Source organism: Salmo salar, chromosome 27 (assembly GCF_965601325.2).
Source record: "Salmo salar chromosome 27, fSalSal1, whole genome shotgun sequence".
NCBI classification, from domain to species: domain Eukaryota; kingdom Metazoa; phylum Chordata; class Actinopteri; order Salmoniformes; family Salmonidae; genus Salmo; species Salmo salar.
The window spans coordinates 27782046-27809320 of NC_138317.1; the positions used below are offsets into that span (position 1 = coordinate 27782046).

The 27275-nt window shown below is 46.0% G+C and overlaps 1 protein-coding gene across 1 annotated transcript in view; it reads right to left on the reverse strand.

Annotated features, from left to right (window-relative positions):
- atxn1a (ataxin 1a) overlaps window positions 1-27275 on the reverse strand; it is a 164520-nt gene that overhangs the window by 102492 nt on the left and 34753 nt on the right. Inside the window, exon 2 of the mRNA XM_014178254.3 lies at window positions 16053-16620. The gene's annotated coding sequence lies outside the window, so the exon portion shown is untranslated. The remainder of the gene's footprint in view (window positions 1-16052; window positions 16621-27275) is intronic.

The following is a 27275-nucleotide window of genomic DNA, read 5'->3' on the forward strand; positions in this document are numbered from 1 at the left end:
TCAATCAGAGTGACCTTCGTGTTATACCAGCTACCCTACAGGCTCCTGTCAATCAGAGTGACCTTCGTGTTATACCAGCTACCCTACTGGTTCCTGTCAATCAGAGTGACCTTCGTGTTATACCAGCTACCCTACAGGCTCCTGTCAATCAGAGTGACCTTTGTGTTATACCAGCTACCCTACAGGCTCCTGTCAATCAGAGTGACCTCCTTGTTATACCAGCTACCCTACTGGCTCCTGTCAATCAGAGTGACCTTGTTAGCCAGCTACCCTACCCTGCTGCCTACCTGCCTGAAGCACATTCACACATCTTCCTCTACACACCTCCCACTAGAAGACATATTTACACACACCTCTATACAACCACCTCTATACACAACACACCTCCCATTACGCTACAAACCCTTATCTTCACCTAACACTGCACTCTCTCTCCCACCTCTCTCTCCCTCTCACTCTCTTTCTCTCCCTCCCTCCCTCTCTCTCTATATATATATTTACACTATATATACAAAAGTATATGGACATCCCTTCAAATTAGTGGATTTCAGCCACAACAGGTTGCTGACTGGTGTATAAAATCAAGCCCACAGCCATTAAATCTCCATTTAACAAACATTGACAGTAGAATGGCCTTACTGAAGAGCTCAGTGACTTTAAAAGTGGCACTGTAATAGGATGCCACCTTTACAACAAGTCAGTTTGTCAATTTTTTTCCCTGCTAGAGCTGCCCCGGTCACCTGTAAGTGCTGTTATAGTGAAGTGGAAACATCTAGAAGCAACAACGGTTCAGCCACAAAGTGGTAGGCCACACAAGCTCACTGAACTGGACTGCAGAGTGCTGAAGCACATAGTGCGTAAAAATCATCTGTCCGGCCTCCCGAGTGGTGCAGCGGTCTAAGGCACTACATCGCAGTGCTAGAGGCGTTACTATAGATCCGGGTTTGAGACCGGGCTGTGTCACAGCCGACCGCGACCGGGAGACCCATGAGGCTGCACACAATTGGCCCAGCATCTTCCGGGTAAGGCCGGCCGGGATGTCCTTGTCCCATCGCGTTCTAGCGACTCCTGTGGTGGGCCGGGTGCATGCACGCTGACAGAGTCGTCAGTTGGACGGTGTTTCTTCCAACACATTGGTGCCGGTGGCTTCCGGGTTAAGCAAGCAGTGTGACTTGGCAGGGTTGTGTTTTGGAGGGCGCATGGCTCTCGACCTTCGCCTCTCCCGAGTCCGTACGGGAGTTGCAGCGATGGGACAAGACTGTAACTACCAATTGGATATCACAAAATTGGGGAGAAAATTGTATATTTTCGTTCTCGGTTGCAACACTCACTACCAAGTTCCAAACTGCCTCTGGGAGCAATGTCAGCACAATAACTGCTTGTTCATGAAATGGGTTTCCAAGGCCGAGCAGTCGCACACAAGCCTAAGATCACCATGCGCAATGTCAAGCATCAGCTGCAGTGGTGTAAAGCTCACCGTCATTAGACTGGAGTAGTGAAAATTAGTTCGCTGGAGTGATGAATCACACTTCACCATCTGGATGCCAGGAGAACGCTACCTGCCCGAATGCATAGTGCCAACTGTAAAGTTTGATGGAGGAGGTATAATGGTCTGGGGAAGTTTATGGTTCAGTCTAGGCCCCTTAGTTCCAGTGAAGGGAAATCTTAACGCTACAGCATACCAATGACATTCTAGACTTTGTGGCAACAGTTTGGGGAAAGCCCTTTCCTGTTTCAGCATGACAATGCCCCTGTGCACAAAGCGAGATCCATACAGAAATGGTTTATCGAGATCGGTGTAGAAGAACTTGACTGGCCTGCACACAGCCCTGACCTCAACCCCATCGAACACCTTTGGTTATGAATTGGAACGCAGACTCCGAGCAAGGCCTAATCTTCCAACATCAGTGTCCGACCTCACTAATGCTCTTGTTGCTGAATGAAAGCAAGTCCCCGCAGCAATGTTCCAACATCTAGTGGAAAGCCTTCCCAGAAGAGTGGAGGCTGTTATAGCAGCAAAGGGGGACCACCTCTATATTAATGCCCATGATTTTGGAATGAGATGTAGGACGAGCAGGTGTCCACATACTACTTTTGGTAATGTAGTGTATATCTCTCTCTCAAGTAAATCTCTGCCTCTCTCATCGTCATGGGAAAACCTGCACTTTTCACCCCATGAAGCTTTGTTGAATTCTCCTCCTGTAACATTAATACTAGGGCCCTGACTCTCTTGTTCGAAACAACAACAAGCTAGCCCTGTCTGTCCTTTATGTGACCCTATCCTGTGGGTGATTTATGTAATCGTACGACAGTCAGTTGTTGCCATGCTGCACTGAGTCCACTCCAGAACTAGACAGCCCTCAGATAGGTGCAGTAAAGCAGCATAACTGTAGTGGAGGTGAGTCACTGTACTGTATGTTTCCAGATGGGGGGATTTTCTGCTTAAGGTGACTTGTGATGTCACAATGATGGATCCCACTTCTGATATTAAAATGCTACATGATTTATCTTTGTAACATTATTTAGCTTTGCAACATTATTTAGCTTTGCAACATTATTTAGCTTTGCAACATTATTTAGCTTTGCAACATTATTTAGCTTTGCTACATTATTTAGCTTTGCAACATTATTTAGCATTGCAACATTATTTAGCTTTACAACATTATTTAGCTTTGCTACATTATTTAGCATTGCAACATTATTTAGCTTTACAACATTATTTAGCTTTGCTACATTATTTAGCTTTGCTACATTATTTAGCTTTGCTCCATGGCTTGATGGACACTTTTTAACTTAGCCACCTCCCATGACATAATATGGGCCTTATATTTTTACATTTTTGTCATTTAGCAGATGTTCTTATCCATAGCGACTTACAGTAGTGAGTGCATACATTACTTATGAAGTTTAAATTGATTAACCCTATCAACACCAGTGATAATTCTACCTGGTGCTGATAGGGTTAAGAGACATATGAAACCGTATTGGTGCACAACATCTAACCAAAAACACAAGGACATTAAAGACATGCTCCAGAACTTTGGCGACTAGTAAGTCTTTTTTTAAACCTCCTACTTTGTCCTCCTAAAACTGCTTATAACACAAATTCTTACAACATATGTGTGTTATATAGACTTATTTAGGAAAAGTCAAGGATCTTTGATATATTTGATGTAGATATTTTAATTTGAAATTCATTGAGTCAAAATGACTCAATCGACTCTTGTACTGTTAAAGAAAGACTCCCCAGCTAGCTGGAGCCTCATATACTCCTCATGCAAGGTCTTTAACATCAAATATCATTATTCCATACAGGCAGGGAGTCCAAAGATGGTCCATTAGGCCCCAGTCTACTGTAGTCCCCTGGTGCAGGAAATCTTGTTTAGCTCAATGGGCTGTTAGCCTGCACCTCTACACATAATTGTATTGAGACTCAAACCGTGAGAGGAGAGGGTCCATAGAGCCTCATAAGTGGGCATAAATCATATCTTCTATAACGATCCACTCAAACAATGTTTCTATCAGCCATGCTACTGTATAAGGACCCAATGTTTCTATTAGCCCTGCTATAAGGATCCACTCAAACAATGTTTCTATCAGCCCTGCTATAAGGACCCACTCTTACAATGCGTCTATCAGCCCTGCTATAAGGACCCACTCTTACAATGTTTCTATCAGCCCTGCTATAAGGACCCACTCTTACAATGTTTCCATTCCAAGGCTTTAGATTGAACTAGAATACGACACAATTATGAGCCATGTGGCTATACTCATATCTAGAGACACATTCTATAGCCACATATTACATTGTGTGTGTGTGTGTGTGTGTGTGTGTGTGTGTGTGTGTGTGTGTGTGTGTGTGTGTGTGTGTGTGTGTGTGTGTGGGGAACTCTTTAGAAACGATAAGAGGTGACAACAGAGACCAACACAACTGATCTGTAATCAAGAGGAAGCTGATTTGCTTGCCAATCTGCAGTGGCATCATCACACAGACAGACCGATGAGTCCTCTTGTTTCTCTATATAATTATCATGTGGAAACAAAAGCAGTGCAATGACAGCCAGTCGATCCACCGCTGATAGAAAACCACTCACACGCACGCACGCACACACACGCTCACACACACACGTACAAACACAAATACACAGCTGAAAGCAGCGCTGTGTAAGCACTGAATGCCCTGAGCCAATTAAACACCTATTATCTCTGTCTCTTCTGTGTGTGCGTGTGTGTGTTCTATTGTCGTTGCCTCGTCAAGCCTACTGGAGATAATAACCTTTCCTCCTGGGAGGAATCTAACCATCATGGAAAAGAAGAGTGTAAGTGAGAAGAAAACAAGATAGTGAAGTTAGTACTAATGGCAGATCAGAGGATCAGACACGCTTTTTGCTAACCAAACAAGAGACAGAAAGTGATAGATTATAGATAGAGCTAGAAAGAGATTCATTATTTTCCCTTTTGTACTTTAACTAATCGTTACAACACTGAATAAAGACATAATATGACATTTGAAAAGTCTTTATTCTTTTGGAACTTCTGTGAGTGTAATGTTTACTGTTAACTATTTATTGTTTGTTTCACTTTTGTTTATTATCTACTTTACTTGCTTTGGCAATGTTAACATGTATTTCCCATGCCAATAAAGCCCTTAAATTGAAATTGAATTGATAGAGAGAGGGGCAGAGAGGAAGAGATGGGGTGTGTCCTCTCTCTCTCTCTCTCCTGTCTGTCTGTCCCTCTGTCTGTCTGTCCTCTCTCTCTCTCTCTCTCTCTCTCTCTCTCTCTCTAATTCTCTCCCCATCCATATCTCTCTCTTTCTCTCTCTTTCTCTCTCTCTTACTCTCTCTCTCTCTCTCTCTCTCGGGCAGAGTAGGCCGTAAGGCTATGCTGAAAAGGCCATAAAGCTAAACCTCCCTCCCTCTCCATCCCTCTCTCCTTCCATCTCTCCCCCTCTCTCTCTTCCTCCCTCTTTCCCTGTATAAAGAGATGAGGGAGGAATAGGTCAGCTGTCTCATGGCAGCAGGTAAATCAGACGTGAGAGCCATTTTGCTGGGTCATTACCCCCAAAGCCCTGATCTACATTGAGCTCCAAAAGTATTGGGACAGTGACAAATTTTGTTGTTGTTTTGGCTCTGTACTCCAGCACTTTGGATTTGAAATGATACAATGACTGTGAGGTTAGAGTGCAAACTGTCAGCTTTCATTTGTTTGTATTTTTATCCATATCGAGTGAACCGTTTAGAAATTACAGCACTTTTTGTACATAGTCCCCCCATTTTAGGGGACCAAAAGTATTTGGACAGATTCAGTATTTAGTCCCATATTCATAACACACAATGACTATATCTAGCTTGTAACGCTACATATTTGTTGGACGCATTTGCTGTTTGTTTTGGTTGTGTTTCAGTTTCTATAGTGGCATCATCATCATTTCTAAACACTTCTACATTAATGTGGATGCGACCATGATTATAGATCATCCTGAATGAATTGTGAATAATGATCAGTAAGAAAGTTACGGAAGCACAAATATCACACCCCACAAAAATGCTAACCTCCCCTGTTATTGTAATGGGGTGGCAGGTAGCCTAGTGGTTGGTGTTGGACTAAAAACCGAGAGGTTGCAAGATCAAATCCCCGAGCTGACAAGGTAAAATATGTCGTTCTGCCTCTGAACAAGGCAGTTAACCCACTGTTCCTAGGCCGTCATTGTAAATAAGAATTTGTTCTTAACTGACTTGCCTAGTTAAATAAAGGTCAAATAAAATGGTGAAAGGTTAGTCTTGGCGGTATGATATGTGTAACTTTCTCTCACTCATCATTATTCATGATTCATTCAGTATTATCCGTAACCATGGTAACATCCACATTAAGGTAGACGTATTTAGAAACCCATTCTATTCTTATTTAAAATAAAAGTGACAATCATATGGCCTGAAGTTACACAAACATGTAAACTACAAAGACAAGCAAATATATGGTGATGAATGATGACTCATTCAAAATATACATTGAGTTTGTACCTACAGCTTGTACATACAGTAGCCTACAGACTGTACTGAATTGCATTGCATATAGTATATTTTACACTGCATATTGCATGACTGAAGAGGTACTGGGTGTATTGATGTTTTGGCACAGCAGTAGAGCAGTACAGCCTAAGAGAACATGGGTTGTATACTGGTATTAATAACGGTTCATGTTCCATATCTGTCAGCCTGACACTTCAGGAGATCCACTTGCACTGTCTCAACCTGACCTGATGAAGATCCCAGTGGTAATGACACGTTGTCTGTTTGTGAGTGTTGAATAAATCGCCAGGGAGCATCACAGAGGAGTGTTACTTTAAAGAGATCTATTGTCAGTACCAAACAGACCCCAGTGTGTATTGTCAGTACCAAACAGACCCCAGTGTGTATTGTCAGTATCAGACAGATCACAGTGTGTATTGTCAGTATCAGACAGATCACAGTGTGTATTGTCAGTATCAGACAGACCACAGTGTGTATTGTCAGTACCAAACAGACCCCAGTGTGTATTGTCAGTACCAAACAGACCCCAGTGTGTATTGTCAGCACCAAACAGACCACAGTGTGTATTGTCAGTACCAAACAGACCCCAGTGTGTATTGTCAGTACCAAACAGACCACAGTGTGTATTGTCAGTACCAAACAGACCCCAGTGTGTATTGTCAGTACCAAACAGACCCCAGTGTGTATTGTCAGCACCAAACAGACCACAGTGTGTATTGTCAGTACCAAACAGACCCCAGTGTGTATTGTCAGCACCAAACAGACCACAGTGTGTATTGTCAGTACCAAACAGACCACAGTGTGTATTGTCAGTACCAAACAGACCCCAGTGTGTATTGTCAGTACCAAACAGACCACAGTGTGTATTGTCAGTACCAAACAGACCCCAGTGTGTATTGTTAGTATCAGACAGATCACAGTGTGTATTGTCAGTACCAAACAGATCCCAGTGTGTACTGTCAGTACCAAACAGAAAACAGTGTGTATTGTTAGTATCAGACAGATCACAGTGTGTATTGTCAGTATCAGACAGATCACAGTGTGTATTGTTAGTATCAGACAGATCACAGTGTGTATTGTCAGTATCAGACAGATCACAGTGTGTATTGTCAGTACCAAACAGACCCCAGTGTGTATTGTCAGTACCAAACAGACCACAGTGTGTATTGTCAGTACCAAACAGACCCCAGTGTGTATTGTCAGTACCAAACAGACCCCAGTGTGTATTTTCAGCACCAAACAGACCACAGTGTGTATTGTCAGTACCAAACAGACCCCAGTGTGTATTGTCAGCACCAAACAGACCACAGTGTGTATTGTCAGCACCAAACAGACCACAGTGTGTATTGTCAGTACCAAACAGACCACAGTGTGTATTGTCAGTACCAAACAGACCCCAGTGTGTATTGTTAGTATCAGACAGATCACAGTGTGTATTGTCAGTATCAGACAGATCACAGTGTGTATTGTTAGTATCAGACAGATCACAGTGTGTATTGTCAGTATCAGACAGATCACAGTGTGTATTGTCAGTACCAAACAGACCCCAGTGTGTATTGTCAGTACCAAACAGACCACAGTGTGTATTGTCAGTACCAAACAGACCCCAGTGTGTATTGTCAGTACCAAACAGACCCCAGTGTGTATTTTCAGCACCAAACAGACCACAGTGTGTATTGTCAGTACCAAACAGACCCCAGTGTGTATTGTCAGTACCAAACAGACCACAGTGTGTATTGTCAGTACCAAACAGACCCCAGTGTGTATTGTTAGTATCAGACAGATCACAGTGTGTATTGTCAGTATCAGACAGATCACAGTGTGTATTGTTAGTATCAGACAGATCAGTGTGTATTGTCAGTATCAGACAGATCACAGTGTGTATTGTCAGTATCAGACAGATCACAGTGTGTATTGTAAGTATCAGACAGATCACAGTGTGTATTGTTAGTATCAGACAGATCACAGTGTGTATTGTTAGTATCAGACAGATCACAGTGTGTATTGTCAGTATCAGACAGATCACAGTGTGTATTGTTAGTATCAGACAGATCACAGTGTGTATTGTCAGTATCAGACAGATCACAGTGTGTATTGTCAGTATCAGACAGATCACAGTGTGTATTGTAAGTATCAGACAGATCACAGTGTGTATTGTTAGTATCAGACAGATCACAGTGTGTATTGTTAGTATCAGACAGATCAGTGTGTATTGTCAGTATCAGACAGATCACAGTGTGTATTGTTATTATCAGACAGATCACAGTGTGTATTGTCAGCACCAAACAGACCACAGTGTGTATTGTCAGTACCAAACAGACCACAGTGAGTATTGTCAGTACCAAACAGACCCCAGTGTGTATTGTTAGTATCAGACAGATCACAGTGTGTATTGTCAGTATCAGACAGATCACAGTGTGTATTGTTAGTATCAGACAGATCACAGTGTGTATTGTCAGTATCAGACAGATCACAGTGTGTATTGTAAGTATCAGACAGATCACAGTGTGTATTGTTAGTATCAGACAGATCACAGTGTGTATTGTTAGTATCAGACAGATCAGTGTGTATTGTCAGTATCAGACAGATCACAGTGTGTATTGTTATTATCAGACAGATCACAGTGTGTATTGTCAGTATCAGACAGATCACAGTGTGTATTGTTAGTATCAGACAGATCACAGTGTGTATTGTCAGTATCAGACAGATCACAGTGTGTATTGTTATTATCAGACAGATCACAGTGTGTATTGTCAGTATCAGACAGATCACAGTGTGTATTGTCAGTATCAGACAGATCACAGTGTGTATTGTCAGTATCAGACAGATCACAGTGTGTATTGTTAGTATCAGTATACCACAGTGTGTATTGTCAGTATCAGACAGATCACAGTGTGTATTGTCAGTATCAGACAGATCACAGTGTGTATTGTTAGTATCAGTATACCACAGTGTGTATTGTCAGTATCAGACAGATCACAGTGTGTATTGTCAGTATCAGACAGATCACAGTGTGTATTGTCAGTACCAAACAGACCACAGTGTGTATTGTCAGTACCAAACAGACCACAGTGTGTATTGTCAGTACCAAACAGACCACAGTGTGTATTGTCAGTACCAAACAGACCCCAGTGTGTATTGTTAGTATCAGACAGATCACAGTGTGTATTGTCAGTACCAAACAGATCCCAGTGTGTACTGTCAGTACCAAACAGACAACAGTGTGTATTGTTAGTATCAGACAGATCACAGTGTGTATTGTCAGTATCAGACAGACCACAGTGTGTATTGTCAGTATCAGACAGATCACAGTGTGTATTGTTAGTATCAGACAGATCACAGTGTGTATTGTCAGTATCAGACAGATCACAGTGTGTATTGTAAGTATCAGACAGATCACAGTGTGTATTGTTAGTATCAGACAGATCACAGTGTGTATTGTCAGTATCAGACAGATCACAGTGTGTATTGTTAGTATCAGACAGATCACAGTGTGTATTGTTAGTATCAGACAGATCACAGTGTGTATTGTTAGTATCAGACAGATCAGTGTGTATTGTCAGTATCAGACAGATCACAGTGTGTATTGTTAGTATCAGACAGATCACAGTGTGTATTGTTAGTATCAGACAGATCACAGTGTGTATTGTTAGTATCAGACAGATCACAGTGTGTATTGTTAGTATCAGTAGATCACAGTGTGTATTGTTAGTATCAGACAGATCACAGTGTGTATTGTCAGTATCAGACAGATCACAGTGTGTATTGTCAGTATCAGACAGATCACAGTGTGTATTGTCAGTATCAGACAGATCACAGTGTGTATTGTCAGTATCAGACAGATCACAGTGTGTATTGTCAGTATCAGACAGATCACAGTGTGTATTGTCAGTATCAGACAGATCACAGTGTGTATTGTCAGTATCAGACAGATCACAGTGTGTATTGTCAGTATCAGACAGATCACAGTGTGTATTGTTAGTATCAGACAGATCACAGTGTGTATTGTTAGTATCAGACAGATCACAGTGTGTATTGTTAGTATCAGTAGATCACAGTGTGTATTGTTAGTATCAGACAGATCACAGTGTGTATTGTCAGTATCAGACAGATCACAGTGTGTATTGTCAGTATCAGACAGATCACAGTGTGTATTGTCAGTATCAGACAGATCACAGTGTGTATTGTCAGTATCAGACAGATCACAGTGTGTATTGTCAGTATCAGACAGATCACAGTGTGTATTGTCAGTATCAGACAGACAACAGCGTGTATTGTCAGTATCAGACAGACAACAGCGTGTATTGTCAGTACCAGACAGATCACAGTGTGTATTGTCAGTATCAGACAGACAACAGTGTGTATTGTCAGTATCAGACAGATCACAGTGTGTATTGTCAGTATCAGACAGACAACAGTGTGTATTGTCAGTATCAGACAGATCACAGTGTGTATTGTCAGTATCAGACAGACCCCAGTGTGTATTGTCAGTATCAGACAGATCACAGTGTGTATTGTCAGTATCAGACAGACAACAGTGTGTATTGTCAGTATCAGACAGATCACAGTGTGTATTGTCAGTATCAGACAGACAACAGTGTGTATTGTCAGTATCAGACAGACAACAGTGTGTATTGTCAGTATCAGACAGACCCCAGTGTGTATTGTCAGTATCAGACAGATCACAGTGTGTATTGTCAGTACCAAACAGACAACAGTGTGTATTGTCAGTATCAGACAGATCACAGTGTGTATTGTCAGTATCAGACAGATCACAGTGTGTATTGTCAGTATCAGACAGATCACAGTGTGTATTGTCAGTATCAGACAGATCACAGTGTGTATTGTCAGTATCAGACAGATCACAGTGTGTATGGCTAACTAGCTGTGTGACACAACACAATTATGTCTGGCATTATTTGGTATTTTAGTAGGATCCCCATTAGCTGTTGCAAAAGCAGCAGCTACTCTTCCTGAGCTCCACACAAAACATGAAACATGACATAATACAGAACATAAATAGGACAGAACTATGTAAAAAAAGGCACATGTAGCCTACATATCAATAACATACACACAAACTATCTAGGTGAAACAGGGGAGAGGCGTTGTGCCGTTAAGTGTTACTTTATCTGTTTTTTTAAACCAGGTTTGCTGTTTATTTGAGCAATATGAGATGGAAGGGAGTTCCATGCAATAATGGCTTTATATAGTACTGTAGACTTTCTTAAATTTGTTCTGGATTTGGGGACTGTGAAAAGACCCGTGGTGGCATGTCTGGTGGGGTAAGTGTGTGTGTGTGTGTGTGTGGGGGGGGTGGGTGGTACCATCTGATTGGTTCCCATGGGAAAGCTCATAGGATCCTGTACAATAACTGCTCTTATTAAAAACTCACACACACACACACACACACACACACACACACACACACACACACACACACACACACACACACACACACACACACACACACACACACACACACACACACACACACACACACACACACACACACACACACACACACACACACAACCTCCTTTCATCTCATCCATGTCTTAGTAATTAAATCAAAAGCTCTGCTATGTGAATGAACTCATCAGCACAGGCCCAGGTAATTAACTGATTGTTTAGTATTCAAGAGACAAGAGTGTGTGAGTGTGTCAGTGTGTGTTTGGGTGTGTGTGTGCGTGTGTGTGCTTGTGTATGTGAGTGTGTGTGTTTGTTCGTGCGGTGCATTATATGTCAGAGAGAAAGAACATGAGACAAAGAAGAGAGAGAGAGAGAGAGAGAGAGAGAGAGAGAGAGAGAGAGAGAGAGAGAGAGAGAGAAGAGCGAGGGAGTAGAGTGGAAGTGTGTCAAGGGGGAAGCCTACATCAAGGGTTAAAGACAGAGTCACTCTCCCCGGCCCCGGCTGAAAAAGTTTCCATTGCAGTTCTGGCCAGGTTCCCCCCTCTCTTTCTCTATCCCTCCCTCTCCCCTCTCTCCCTTTCTTCCAAGCCAGCTGCAGTGACTGGCTGGCAAATTGAGTTTCCCGTTAGTAGCGTGAACAGAGAGTGGAGTCATCCACTACAGTTGAATAGTGTAGTTTTCCACCTACACAACACAGCCACTGCAGCTTTCAACTCCCTGACACACACTACACACATAAGCAAGCATATTCTCCACCCTTTTCCTTCAGAAAGTCTTCGACTAATGTACAACCTTTGATCTCCTGTCAATCACTCTCTCCATTAACAGTGTGTGTGTCACAGGAGGTTGGTGGCACCTTAATTGGGGAGGATGGGCTCGTTATAATGACTGGAGCGGAATCAGTGGAATGGTAACATATACATGAAAAACATGGTTTTCAGGTGTTTGAAGCCATTCCATTTGCTCCATTCCGGCCATTATTATGAGCTCAGCAGCCTCCTGTGTGTGTGTGTGTGTGTGTGTGTGTGTGTGTGTGTGTGTGTGTGTGTGTGTGTGTGTGTGTGTGTGTGTGTGTGTGTGTGTGTGTGTGTGTGTGTGTGTGTGTGTGTGTGTGTGTGTGTGTGTGTGTGTGTGTGTGTGTCACTCTCTCCATCAACAATTAACTCCAGAGCCGAGAGGTTGAAGGGTTCCAGACTGAAAGCATCCAAACAGCTCACTGAAATATTCCAGAGAAAAATGAATTTTTCCAGGCAGTCTTTCTTGGAGGCACATGAAAGAGGAGAAAGATAATATGGAAAAAGGATAGAAAGAAACAGAAAGAGATAAAAACAACAAATGGATTTCTATTCAGAGAGACGGGAGAAATCCGTTGCAGAGAGAGGGGTGTGAAGGAAGAGAGAAGGCACGGAGAGAAAGAGAGAGAGAAAGAGAGAGAGAAAGAGAGAGAGATAGGGGAAGGGAGGTAGAGAGGTGTCTGTCAGAACTCAGAGTAGATCCAACCATCCTGACACACCACTAGTCTACACTGGACTACAGCACAGTGCCTTCTGAGGCTCCTGCAGACCCCCCCCCCCCCCACACACACACACACACACACTTCCCCCCGGCACACACACATCTCCCCCTTGACACACACACACACCTCCCCCGACACACGCATTTCCACTCACACACAAACACAAAACACCTACTCCCACTAGGGGCTATGAGAATCTCACTTCCAGATAACAAGCCGCAGCCAAGTGACTTTCACACAGTGGTACAGTGGTACAGTGGTACAGTGGGTGGAGCTGACAGGAGTAGACCATAGAAATAGAACTCAAGAGCTCCACAGCAGGATATGTCGCTCTGAGATGAAGAGCAACGCTAGCTCATCACACACCTGAGAAGAGAGAGATAAAGGACAGAGAGAAAGAAAAGGAAAGAAAAGAAAGAGCGAGTGATGAAGGGAAACGAGGAGCGGGGGCGAGAGGAAGAGAACTAAGGGGTAAAAGAAAAGGAAGAGCGAGTGATGAAGGGAAACGAGGAGCGGGGGCGAGAGGAAGAGAACTAAGGGGTAAAAGAAAAGGAAGAGCGAGTGATGAAGGGAAACGAGGAGCGGGGGCGAGAGGAAGAGAACTAAGGGGTAAAAGAAAAGGAAGAGCGAGTGATGAAGGGAAACGAGGAGCGGGGGCGAGAGGAAGAGAACTAAGGGGTAAAAGAAAAGAAAGAGCGAGTGATGAAGGGAAACGAGGAGCGGGGGCGAGAGGAAGAGAACTAAGGGGTAAAAGAAAAGAAAGAGCGAGTGATGAAGGGAAACGAGGAGCGGGGGCGAGAGGAAGAGAACTAAGGGGTAAAAGAAAAGAAAGAGCGAGTGATGAAGGGAAACGAGGAGCGGGGGCGAGAGGAAGAGAACTAAGGGGTAAAAGAAAAGGAAGAGCGAGTGATGAAGGGAAACGAGGAGCGGGGGCAAGAGAAAGAGAGTGAGAGAACTAAGGGGTAAAATAAAAAGAAGGAAAAATGATCAAGAGACTGAAAGAAGAGGAGAAATGAAGACATGGAGATGTGAAAAAGAGGACTACGGAAAGAGAGCCAAGAGAGGGAGAGTAAAAGGAGAGGGGGTAAGAGAAAGGAGAGGGGGTAAGAGAAAAGGAGAGGGGGTAAGAGAAAGGAGAGGGGGTAAGAGAAAGGAGAGGGGGTAAGAGAAAGGAGAGGGGGTAAGAGAAAGGAGAGGGGGTAAGAGAAAGGAGAGGGGGTAAGAGAAAGGAGAGGGGGTAAGAGAAAGGAGAGGGGGTAAGAGAAAAGGAGAGGGGGTAAGAGAAAGGAGAGGGGGTAAGAGAAAAGGAGAGGGGGTAAGAGAAAGGAGAGGGGGTAAGAGAAAAGGAGAGGGGGTAAGAGAAAGGAGAGGGGGTAAGAGAAAGGAGAGGGGGTAAGAGAAAGGAGAGGGGGTAAGAGAAGGAGAGGGGGTAAGAAAGGAGAGGGGGTAAGAGAAAGGAGAGGGGGTAAGAGAAAGGAGAGGGGGTAAGAGAAAGGAGAGGGGGTAAGAGAAAAGGAGAGGGGGTAAGAGAAAAGAAGAGGGGGTAAGAGAAAGGAGAGGGGGTAAGAGAAAAGGAGAGGGGGTAAGAGAAAAGAAGAGGGGGTAAGAGAAAGGAGAGGGGGTAAGAGAAAAGGAGAGGGGGTAAGAGAAAAGGAGAGGGGGTAAGAGAAAGGAGAGGGGGTAAGAGAAAAGGAGAGGGGGTAAGAGAAAAGGAGAGGGGGTAAGAGAAAGGAGAGGGGGTAAGAGAAAGGAGAGGGGGTAAGAGAAAGGAGAGGGGGTAAGAGAAAAGGAGAGGGGGTAAGAGAAAGGAGAGGGGGTAAGAGAAAAGGAGAGGGGGTAAGAGAAAGAAGAGGGGGTAAGAGAAAAGGAGAGGGGGTAAGAGAAAGGAGAGGGGGTAAGAGAAAAGGAGAGGGGGTAAGAGAAAAGGAGAGGGGGTAAGAGAAAGGAGAGGGGGTAAGAGAAAAGGAGAGGGGGTAAGAGAAAGAAGAGGGGGTAAGAGCAAAGGAGAGGGGGTAAGAGAAAGAAGAGGGGGTAAGAGAAAAGGAGAGGGGGTAAGAGAAAAGAAGGAGGGACAGGCTCAGCAGGGATCAGATTTCAGTGAGTCAGCAGCAGTCAGAAAACTGAGTGGAGAGACAGCAAGAGGGAGGGAGGGAGTTGACTCGCAAGGGATGGGGAAAAATAGACACAGTGTACATTTTCACACCTCTGTGGGAGGAGCCTGACCTCGGGTTAGTACACCGGCCACACACACACACACACACACACACACACACACACACACACCCACACACACACACACACACACATACACACACACACACACACACACACACACACACAGCCGCTTGCCAGGGCAACACGGCTCGCTTCAGAAACTCATCATAACCACACACACATACTGACACAACACCCCTTGACCTGGCTTACTGTACAACATCAACAGCTTATAGTCTCTACTGGAACTTCTGGCACAGAACTCCAGGGTTGTAAACACTGTGGAAACTAAGATTACATCCCAAATAGCACCTTAGTCCCTATGTAGTGCACTACTTTTGACCTGGGCCCATAGGACTTTGTCAAAAGTAGTGCACTATATAGGGAATAGGGTGCCATTTGGGGCATCCCCTAAACTATGAACTTCTGTTTACAACGCAATTCTACCTTAGCGCTTATGTATGTGGTCTGTGCATGGGCTATGTTTCATTCTAGAACATTCTTCCTTGTTCCCGCCCCTGAACCCTTGTCCTCTCCTGATTGGACTAGATAGCTCTGGACAGTCAGCTCTGCCCTCTGACTGGATAACCCTGACGAGTTCAGGAAACTGACAACATGGTAGCTCAGTATCACTTCTGCCCCACCAGAACCAGAAAGAAGTATGGGTTGGTAAGGCAATCCACTGCTATGCATTTTGAGTACAAAATACAACCTTCCCTTTCTCCTCCTATATACATATTGATTAGATGAAACTACTAGAAAAGAGGACACAGCTCTGTCTATACAAGCACATAGAGTAGCAGCTTGGACCAAAAACATGCTCATATAGGAGGCTGAGACTACGAGAATACTAATACAACAGAGTCAGTCAGTCTTACCTAAGTGTAGGAGGCGGTTGGGCCTGGTTCTGGTCCAGTGGTCCGGGTGGGAGGGGACCAGTCAGTACTGTGGTTCAGTTGAAGACAGGGGACCAGTCAGTACTGTGGTTCAGTTGAAGACAGGGGACCAGTCAGTACTGTGGTTCAGTTGAAGACAGGGGACCAGTCAGTACTGTGGTTCAGTTGAAGACAGGGGACCAGTCAGTACTGTGGTTCAGTTGAAGACAGGGGACCAGTCAGTACTGTGGTTCAGTTGAAGACAGGGGACCAGTCAGTACTGTGGTTCAGTTGAAGACAGGGGACCAGTCAGTACTGTGGTTCAGTTGAAGACAGGGGACCAGTCAGTACTGTGGTTCAGTTGAAGACAGGGGACCAGTCAGTACTGTGGTTCAGTTGAAGACAGGGGACCAGTCAGTACTGTGGTTCAGTTGAAGACAGGGGACCAGTCAGTACTGCAGTAACTGCTGCTGTGTCTGTTTCTCTCGGTCACTAGTCTGAGGGGAGCCTGCTCCCAGATCCCCTCTCTGTCTGTCCGTGTCTGTCTCGCTCCAGGTGCTTTCACCATTCCCTACAGAGAGGAGAGAAATGAGAGAGGAGTCCATGTTACTTGGGAATTGGGAAGGGAAAGTGTGTGTTGAGGGTGAGGTTAGAGTTTGGAGACCGGCCAGCAGCACAATACTTACTGTATATTGGGAATTCATTTCTTTAAGTGATCAAATTACTTAGTTTTCATGTAAACAGTTTTTTTTTATAACGGCAACCTTTGCAATAGTGTTGACAATTCCTGTCTACTGAGGTCACAGTTCAAATCAAAAACACAACATTCAGTCACTTCCGTTAGGTATATTTTCCACAGACAGCCAGACAACACTTTCAGCAGGTCAAAAAGAAATCCTATCTGTCTTATAGTACTTCTATCTGTCTTGTAGTACTCCTATCTGTCTTGTAGTACTCCTATCTGTCATGTAGTACTCTTATCTGTCTTGTAGTAGTCCTATCTGTCTTGTAGTACTCCAATCTGTCATGTAGTACTCGTATCTGTCTTGTAGTACTCGTATCTGTCTTGTAGTACTCCTATCTGTCATGTAGTAATCCTATCTGTCTTGTAGTACTCCTATCTGTCATGTAGTACTCTTATCTGTCTTGTAGTACTCCTATCTGTCATGTAGTAATCCTAGCTGTCATGTAGTACTCCTATCCAAACAAAACATGCTAAGTACTGTATGTACAGTGTCTACTGTACACTTATAGAACAGTAACGTTCTCTGTATTATTTAGGGAGTTTCCCAGACAGCATGGCCTGCGTGATGACCCCTGACCTCCCTGGGGGTCGAGTGGGAGGGACAGGGGGGTCAGTATATTAGGAATGGCCTCTGTGGTTTTCCAGCTACATTCCTCTGGTGTGGGCTGTGAGGGGAGGGATGACTGGTTGATCACTATGGTACACAGTACTGCTTGCTACTCTACTCAGCCCACAGATCCCTCTCTATCTCTCTCTCTCTCTCTTCAGGGATAGGCTCGTCCTGCTGGCTGGCAGGCAGGCAGGCAGGCTGCATCAACTAAACAAACACTGGCCATGCTATTTATACACCCATGGCTTGTCGGCATGGCAACCACGCATTGTTTACCTGCATCACAAACTATTTCAGCTTTTGTATTTAAGTGTGTTTTTCTTCTTCTAGGAAATGTTTTATATTCTTAGCTTGTTTTCAATGATGGGTCATCGCACAGCCTCAAGGCAGACATGAGATGTTTAATGTGATTTTCCTGTTTCTTTCTTTGGCTTCTTAGTCGTATGACTTTATTTGTTGATTTCAGGATACAACAATGTTTAGCGTTGAGCTGTCTGTCTGTCTGACTTTCTCTCTGTGTCTCTCTGTTTTGGTTTGTGTTGTTTACTTGTTTGTATTTTTATGTTTACTATAGTTGTTTGTGAGGCTTGTGTGTCCCTCTCCCTCTTCAGTTCACGACGAGGGCAGCCTGGAGGCCAGCCGTCTCCCGTGGCAACGAGGACGGGTCTGGACGTCAGGAGGTGGACCCAGGAACCAGGTCACCTGATCCAGAGTCAGTTCAGTTTCCCTCGGGACCTGAAAGCTACACTATCAACTACACTATGTGTGTTCCAACCGTGACTTGTTCACAACACCAACAATAACTGCAATCCTACAAATCAGCATTTGAGAGACAACTGAGACAGTGATTGTCAGATATAGAGCATTTCACAGGGATATGATGTCATTATTTGGACAAATACACTGAACAAAAATATAAAGCAACATGTAAATATTGGTCCCATGTTTCATGAGCTGAAACAAAAGATCCCAGACATTTTCCATATGCACAAAATGCTTATTTCTCTCAAATGTTGGGCACAAATTTGTGGACGAGCGGTTTGCTGATGTCAACATTGTGAAAAGAGTGCCCCATGTTGGCAGTGGGGTTATGGTACGGTCAGGCATAAGCCACGGACAACGAACACGATTGCATTTTATTTTGCAACTTGAATACACAGAGATACCGTGAGGCACTGTAACGATCCTCGTATGAAAGGGACCAAGGCACAGCGGGTTGAGTGCTCATTTTTACTTTTCAATTAGAACACTGAAAACACAAAACAAGAAAACGCACAGTAATGCAGGCTACACACAGCAATGCAAAAACAACTTCCCACAAACCATAGGTGAAAACAGGGCTACCTAAGTAAGATTCCCAATCAGCAACAACGATGTACAGCTGTTCCTGATTGAGAGCCATACCAGGCCAACAAAGAAATACACAACATAAAAACCATAGAAATACAAAACAAGAACATTACCCAAAAACCCCGGAACACATGAATCAAACACCCCTCTTACATAAATACATATCCCATTAAACCCCGAACCACATAAAACAAATACACCCTGCCACGTCCTGACTAAACTACAATAACCAATAACCCCTTATACTGGTCAGGACGTGACAGGCACATTGTCGTGACATTCATCCACCGCCATGACCTCAGGTTTCAGCATGATAATGCACGGCCCCATGTCGCAAGGATCTGTAAACAATTCCTGGAAGCTGAAAATGTCCCAGTTCTTCCATGGCCCGCATACTCACCAGACATGTCACCCGTTGAGCATGTTTATTGAGCATGTTTGGGATGTTCTAGATCGACGTGTACGACAGCGTGTTCCAGTTCCCACCAATATCCAGCAACTTCACACAACCACTGAAGAGGAGTGGGACAACATTCCACAGGCCACAACCTGATCAACTCTATCTGAAGGAGATGTGTCGCGCTGCATGAGGCAAATAGTGGCCACACCAGATACTGACTGGTTTTCTGATCAACAGATGCATATCTGTAGTCCCAGTCGTGAAAATCATAGATTAGGGCCTAATTAATTTATTTCAATTGACCGATTTCCTTATATGAACTGTAAGTCGGTAAAATCATTGAAATTGTTGCATGTTGTGTTTATATTTTTGTTCAGTATAACAAGTGAAAGAATGCAAATTGTCAACCCATATCCATATTCAGCATACTATCTCCTTTCCATGTGTAGCCACCTGTGGCTGTCATATAATTCCATTTCTATGCTACCTGTTCTGCTTTCTGCTCACATTATGAGCTACTGTACCCCGCGGTGATTGTGAAGTGGATAAATGGGTGAGATCACCTTAGCTGCTAATCTCTATATTAATCATTCACAGAGAAACCTAACTTGCATAATTCTTCCGAGTAATAAACTGGTACCGTGGAGTCAGGACTGATAGAAAGGTGAGAAGATACTGCAGATAAGGGCTTCTTCTGCCTTTCAGCAAACATGCAGACACACACACACACACACACACACACACACACACACACACACACACACACACACACACACACACACACACACACACACACACACACACACACACACACACACACACACACACACACACACACACAACTCACGCCTGCATCTTTTTCCCCTGACTCAGCAGCAGAGGGCACAGGTTTCAGTTCCCTGTCTCAGTCACACAGGAAACTCACTACCACAGGGTGTGTGTGTGTCTACTGCTTCCTGTTTACAAACAAAAGCTCAAACACGAAGTACCAGTGACTAAGCAGACCAGTTGGCAAGTGTAATCCCAACATGTTTCCAGCTGACCACCATCATACCTGTTCCCAAGAACTCCAAAATAACCTGCCTGAATGCACTCACATCTGTAATTATGAAGCACTTTGAAAGGTTGGTCTACGCACAACTCCAACACCAGCATCAAGTTTAGGCCTGATCACCGACGGCGATGACAGGGGGAGGTCAGAGACTTAGCAGTGTGGTGCCAGGACAACGACCTCTCCCTTAATGCCAGTAAGACCAAGGAGCTGATCGTGGACTATAGGAGAAAGAGAGGAGAGCACGTCCCCATCCACATCAATGGGTTTCTAGTAGAGCGGTTCGAGAGCTCCTCGGTGTCCACATTACTAAGGACTTAAAATGGTCCACACACACCCGCACAGTTTTGGAGAGGGCACGACAGAGCCTCTTCCACCTCAGGATGATGAAAATATTTGGCACGGGCCCTTCGGATCCTAAAATGTTTGGATCTCTGCAGTACCATACGTAGGGTGAACGGTGCCCAAACAAGACAACTGTTTCTGAGCTTGCCGAAATCACACATCACCGTCATTACCACAGGCATATCCAAGTAAATGCCAATAAAAAAAACTGAATCAAAATGAAATTAAAATGTGTAATTCATAGTTATTTGAATATGTTGGTAACAGTTTTATAAAAGCAATAAGGCACCGAGGCAGTGCTGTATGATGAATACAGTCACAGTTAAATGGGCTGACTAGCCCTCCACCAAACAACGGCATCTACCTGGGACTGTATTTATGATACGGCACTGCCTCCCTGTTTTATTGATTAATGATTACATCCCCCTCCCTCCGCCTCCTCAGATAATGATCACACCCTCTGTCCTCTGTCCTGGTCTGCTCTACTCTCAGGCAATGCTACATTGTCAAAACTGGCCATTGTAATTCATATACCATTTGTTATGTTTATGGGGAAACAATACTGGGGGGAGTACAAATTCTATCTGGGGGGTCCATCCCCGGGTTTGCCATCCTGTAAAGCCGGCCCTGGCTTGGTATGGCAAATGCCCCGCCCTCGACCGCAAAGTGCTACAGAGGCTGGTGCGGACAGCCCAGTGCATCACTGGGGCCGAGCTCCCTGCCATCCAGGACCTCTGTATCAGGCGGTATCAGAGGAAGGTTTGAGACAGCTTCTACCCCCAAGACATAAGACTGCTAAATAACTAATTAATGGTTAACCCAGACTATCTTGCACTGACTCTGTGCACACTCACAAGACTATACAGTATATACACACTATATACACACACTACACTGACACTCTCACACAAAACCCACACACATTCACCACATACGCGCACACACTAGCGATGGAGGAAAACATTCACACGGTTACATATTTGGATATCACAGGTGGATATCACAGATGGCTCATGGCTCAGGTGGTTCAAGGCTCAGATGACTCATGGCTCAGATGGTCCAAGGCTCAGATGGCTCATGGCTCAGATGGTTCAAGGCTAAAATGGTTCAAGGTGCAGATGAGTCATGGCTCAGATGACTCATGGCTCCGATGGTTCAAGGCGAAGATGGCTCATGGCTCAGATGGTTCAAGGCAAAGATGGCTCATGGCTCAGATGGTTCAAGGCTCAGATGACTCATGGCTCAGATGGTTCAAGGCTCAGATGGCTCATGGCTCAGATGGTCCAAGGCTCAGATGACTCATGGCTCAGATGGTTCAAGGCGAGGATGGCTCATGGCTCAGATGGCTCAAGGCGAAGATGGCTCATGGCTCAGATGGTTCAAGGCGAAGATGGCTCATGGCTCAGATGGTTCAAGGTGAAGAATAAGATGAGACGTTTGTTCATTATGTCAAAAGTAGTGCACTATATGTAATAGGGTGTGATGATCTGACTGTGATGTCCCCTGCCCATGGATGGGTTAATCCTTCACTGTCCCCCATTTCTCTTTCTCTCTCCTCTTTCTCTCTCTCTCTACCCCTTTCTTTCCCTCACTCTCTTTCTACCTCTCTCTCTACCCCTCTCTTTCCCTCACTCTCTTTCTACCTCTATTTCTCCACTCCTATCTCTCTCTCTCTTTCTACCCTCTCTCTACCCTCTCCCCCTCTCTCTCTCTCCCTTGCTCTCTCTGTCTCATTCTTTCTACCCCTCCTCTCTCTCTCTCTCTCTCTCTTTCTCTCTCTCTCTCTTTCTCTCTCTCTGTGTGAATTTAAGCTTCCCTTACAGAAGGCAAAGTCTTCTCCCTCTTTGAGTTCTGTCTCCCACATGCTGGGTATCAGTAGCTATCAGTTACACAACTCCCAACTAAGCCATATCTCTGTGTGTGAATGTGTGTGTGTGTGTGTGTGTGTGTGAATGTGTGTGTGTGTGTGTGTGTGTGTGTGTGTGTGTGTGTGTGTGTGTGTATGTGTGTGTGTGTGCGTGCACGCGTGTGTCCTATCAGCAACCAGAGTGTCAAAGTTCACCTCAGAACCTGGACACAGCCAGGTGTCCTGACCTGTTTCCCAGTAGTCACATGACTATCATGCTGCACTCACATGCTGACACACTTTAACACACATCAACAGAATGCCAAACAGGGCCTGGCCATAAACTACGCTGTGTAATGTAGTAATAGCACAATAATAGCATACGTGTGTGTGTGTGGGTGGGTGGGGGTGGGGTGGGGTGTGTGTGTGGGTGGGGGTGGGGTGGGGTGTGTGTGTGGGTGGGTGGGGTGTGTGGGGGGGGGGGGGTGCGTTAGGGTCAGGTGGTTTTCAGTACTGTTGAAACTATCTATAACATTTTTTTTTATTACATTTGAAGATTTATTTGGACTTTTAAACTAAATACCAGCAGTAAACTTGTGCACTAGGTTACGCGATAAAGCAAATTGCGTTCTTAATTTGATCTGTTACTAGGTTTGGGTGATATTACGATAGTATTGTAATATCGAAGATGATTGACAGCAATCATCATTGGGGACGACATTGTGATGGGACAGACAATTGTTTAGCCTGTTTGAACTTGACTGGCGCCGCGCAGCAAAGAATGGAATTTCGCAGCACACAGCAGGACAGTACACAGCAGGACAGTACACATCAGGACAGTACACAGCAGGACAGTACACAGCAGGACAGTACACATCAGGACAGTACACAGCAGGACAGAACACAGCAGGACAGTACACAGCAGGACAGAACACAGCAGGTCAGAACACAGCAGGACAGTACACATCAGGACAGTACACAGCAGGACAGTACACAGCAGGACAGTACACATCAGGACAGAACACAGCAGGTCAGAACACAGCAGGACAGTACACAGCAGGACAGTACACAGCAGGACAGTACACATCAGGACAGTACACATCAGGACAGAACACAGCAGGACAGTACACAGCAGGACAGAACACAGCAGGTCAGAACACAGCAGGACAGTACACAGCAGGACAGTACACAGCAGGACAGTACACATCAGGACAGTACACAGCAGGACAGAACACAGCAGGACAGTACACAGCAGGACAGAACACAGCAGGTCAGAACACAGCAGGACAGTACACAGCAGGACAGTACACAGCAGGACAGTACACAGCAGGACAGAACACAGCAGGTCAGAACACAGCAGGACAGTACACAGCAGGACAGCACACAGGAAAGTACACAGCAGGACAGAACACAGCAGGACAGTACACAGCAGGAAAGTACACAGCAGGGCAGTACACAGCAGGACAGTACACAGCAGGACAGTACACAGCAGGAAAGTACACAGCAGGGCAGTACACAGCAGGACAGCACACAGCAGGACAGTACACAGCAGGACAGTACACAGCAAGACAGCCCACAGCAGGACAGTACACAGCAGGACAGTACACAGCAAGACAGCACACAGCAGGACAGCACACAGCAGGACAGTACACAGCAGGACAGCACACAGCAGGACAGTACACAGCAGGGCAGTACACAGCAGCAAAGTACACAGCAGGACAGTACACAGCAGGACAGTACACAGCAGGAAAGTACACAGCAGGGCAGTACACAGCAGGACAGCACACAGCAGGACAGTACACAGCAGGACAGTACACAGCAAGACAGCCCACAGCAGGGCAGTACACAGTAGGACAGTACACAGCAAGACAGCACACAGCAAGACAGCACACAGCAGGACAGTACACAGCAGGACAGTACACAGTAGGACAGCACACAGCAGGACAGCACACAGCAGGACAGTACACAGCAGGACAGTACACAGCAAGACAGCACACAGCAAGACAGCCCACAGCAGGGCAGTACACAGCAGGACAGCACACAGCAAGACAGCCCACAGCAGGACAGTACACAGCAGGACAGTACACAGCAAGACAGCACACAGCAAGACAGCCCACAGCAGGACAGTACACAGCAGGACAGTACACAGCAGGACAGTACACAGCAGGACAGCACACAGCAGGGCAGTACACAGCAGGACAGCACACAGCAGGACAGTACACAGCAAGACAGCACACAGCAAGACAGCCCACAGCAGGGCAGTACACAGCAGGGCAGTACACAGCAGGACAGCACACAGCAGGACAGTACACAGCAGGGCAGTACACAGCAGCAAAGTACACAGCAGGACAGTACACAGCAGGACAGTACACAGCAGGAAAGTACACAGCAGGGCAGTACACAGCAGGACAGCACACAGCAGGACAGTACACAGCAGGACAGTACACAGCAGGACAGTACACAGCAGGACAGCACACAGTAGGACAGCACACAGCAGGACAGCACACAGCAGGACAGTACACAGCAGGACAGCACACAGCAGGACAGAACACAGCAGGACAGTACACAGCAGGACAGAACACAGCAGGTCAGAACACAGCAGGACAGTACACAGCAGGACAGTACACAGCAGGACAGTACACAGCAGGACAGAACACAGCAGGTCAGAACACAGCAGGACAGTACACAGCAGGACAGCACACAGGAAAGTACACAGCAGGACAGAACACAGCAGGACAGTACACAGCAGGAAAGTACACAGCAGGGCAGTACACAGCAGGACAGTACACAGCAGGACAGTACACAGCAGGAAAGTACACAGCAGGGCAGTACACAGCAGGACAGCACACAGCAGGACAGTACACAGCAGGACAGTACACAGCAAGACAGCCCACAGCAGGACAGTACACAGCAGGACAGTACACAGCAAGACAGCACACAGCAGGACAGCACACAGCAGGACAGTACACAGCAGGACAGCACACAGCAGGACAGTACACAGCAGGGCAGTACACAGCAGCAAAGTACACAGCAGGACAGTACACAGCAGGACAGTACACAGCAGGAAAGTACACAGCAGGGCAGTACACAGCAGGACAGCACACAGCAGGACAGTACACAGCAGGACAGTACACAGCAAGACAGCCCACAGCAGGGCAGTACACAGTAGGACAGTACACAGCAAGACAGCACACAGCAAGACAGCACACAGCAGGACAGTACACAGCAGGACAGTACACAGTAGGACAGCACACAGCAGGACAGCACACAGCAGGACAGTACACAGCAGGACAGTACACAGCAAGACAGCACACAGCAAGACAGCCCACAGCAGGGCAGTACACAGCAGGACAGCACACAGCAAGACAGCCCACAGCAGGACAGTACACAGCAGGACAGTACACAGCAAGACAGCACACAGCAAGACAGCCCACAGCAGGACAGTACACAGCAGGACAGTACACAGCAGGACAGTACACAGCAGGACAGCACACAGCAGGGCAGTACACAGCAGGACAGCACACAGCAGGACAGTACACAGCAAGACAGCACACAGCAAGACAGCCCACAGCAGGGCAGTACACAGCAGGGCAGTACACAGCAGGACAGCACACAGCAGGACAGTACACAGCAGGGCAGTACACAGCAGCAAAGTACACAGCAGGACAGTACACAGCAGGACAGTACACAGCAGGAAAGTACACAGCAGGGCAGTACACAGCAGGACAGCACACAGCAGGACAGTACACAGCAGGACAGTACACAGCAGGACAGTACACAGCAGGACAGCACACAGTAGGACAGCACACAGCAGGACAGTACACAGCAGGACAGTACACAGCAGGACAGCACACAGCAGGACAGCACACAGCAGGACAGCACACAGTAGGACAGCACACAGCAGGACAGTACACAGCAGGACAGTACACAGCAGGACAGCACACAGCAGGACAGCACACAGCAGGGCAGTACACAGCAAGACAGCCCACAGCAGGGCAGTACACAGCAGGACAGTACACAGCAGGACAGTACACAGCAGGACAGTACACAGCAGGACAGTACACAGCAAGACAGCACACAGCAAGACAGCCCACAGCAGGGCAGTACACAGCAAGACAGCACACAGCAAGACAGCCCACAGCAGGGCAGTACACAGCAAGACAGCACACAGCAGGACAGTACACAGCAGGACAGCACACAGCAAGACAGTACACAGCAAGACAGCACACAGCAGGACAGTACACAGCAGGACAGCACACAGCAAGACAGCACACAGCAGGGCAGTACACAGCAGGACAGTACACAGCAGGACAGTACACAGCAAGACAGCACACAGAAAGACAGCCCACAGCAGGGCAGTACACAGCAGGACAGCACACAGCAGGACAGTACACAGCAGGGCAGTACACAGCAGCAAAGTACACAGCAGGACAGTACACAGCAGGACAGTACACAGCAGGAAAGTACACAGCAGGGCAGTACACAGCAGGACAGCACACAGCAGGACAGTACACAGCAGGACAGTACACAGCAGGACAGCACACAGCAGGGCAGTACACAGCAGGACAGCACACAGCAGGACAGCACACAGCAAGACAGCACACAGCAAGACAGCCCACAGCAGGGCAGTACACAGCAGGACAGTACACAGCAGGACAGTACACAGCAAGACAGCACACAGCAAGACAGCCCACAGCAGGGCAGTACACAGCAGGACAGCACACAGAAAGACAGCCCACAGCAGGACAGTACACAGCAGGACAGCACACAGCAAGACAGCACACAGCAGGGCAGTACACAGCAGGACAGCACACAGTAGGACAGCACACAGCAGGACAGCACACAGCAGGGCAGTACACAGCAGGACAGCACACAGCAG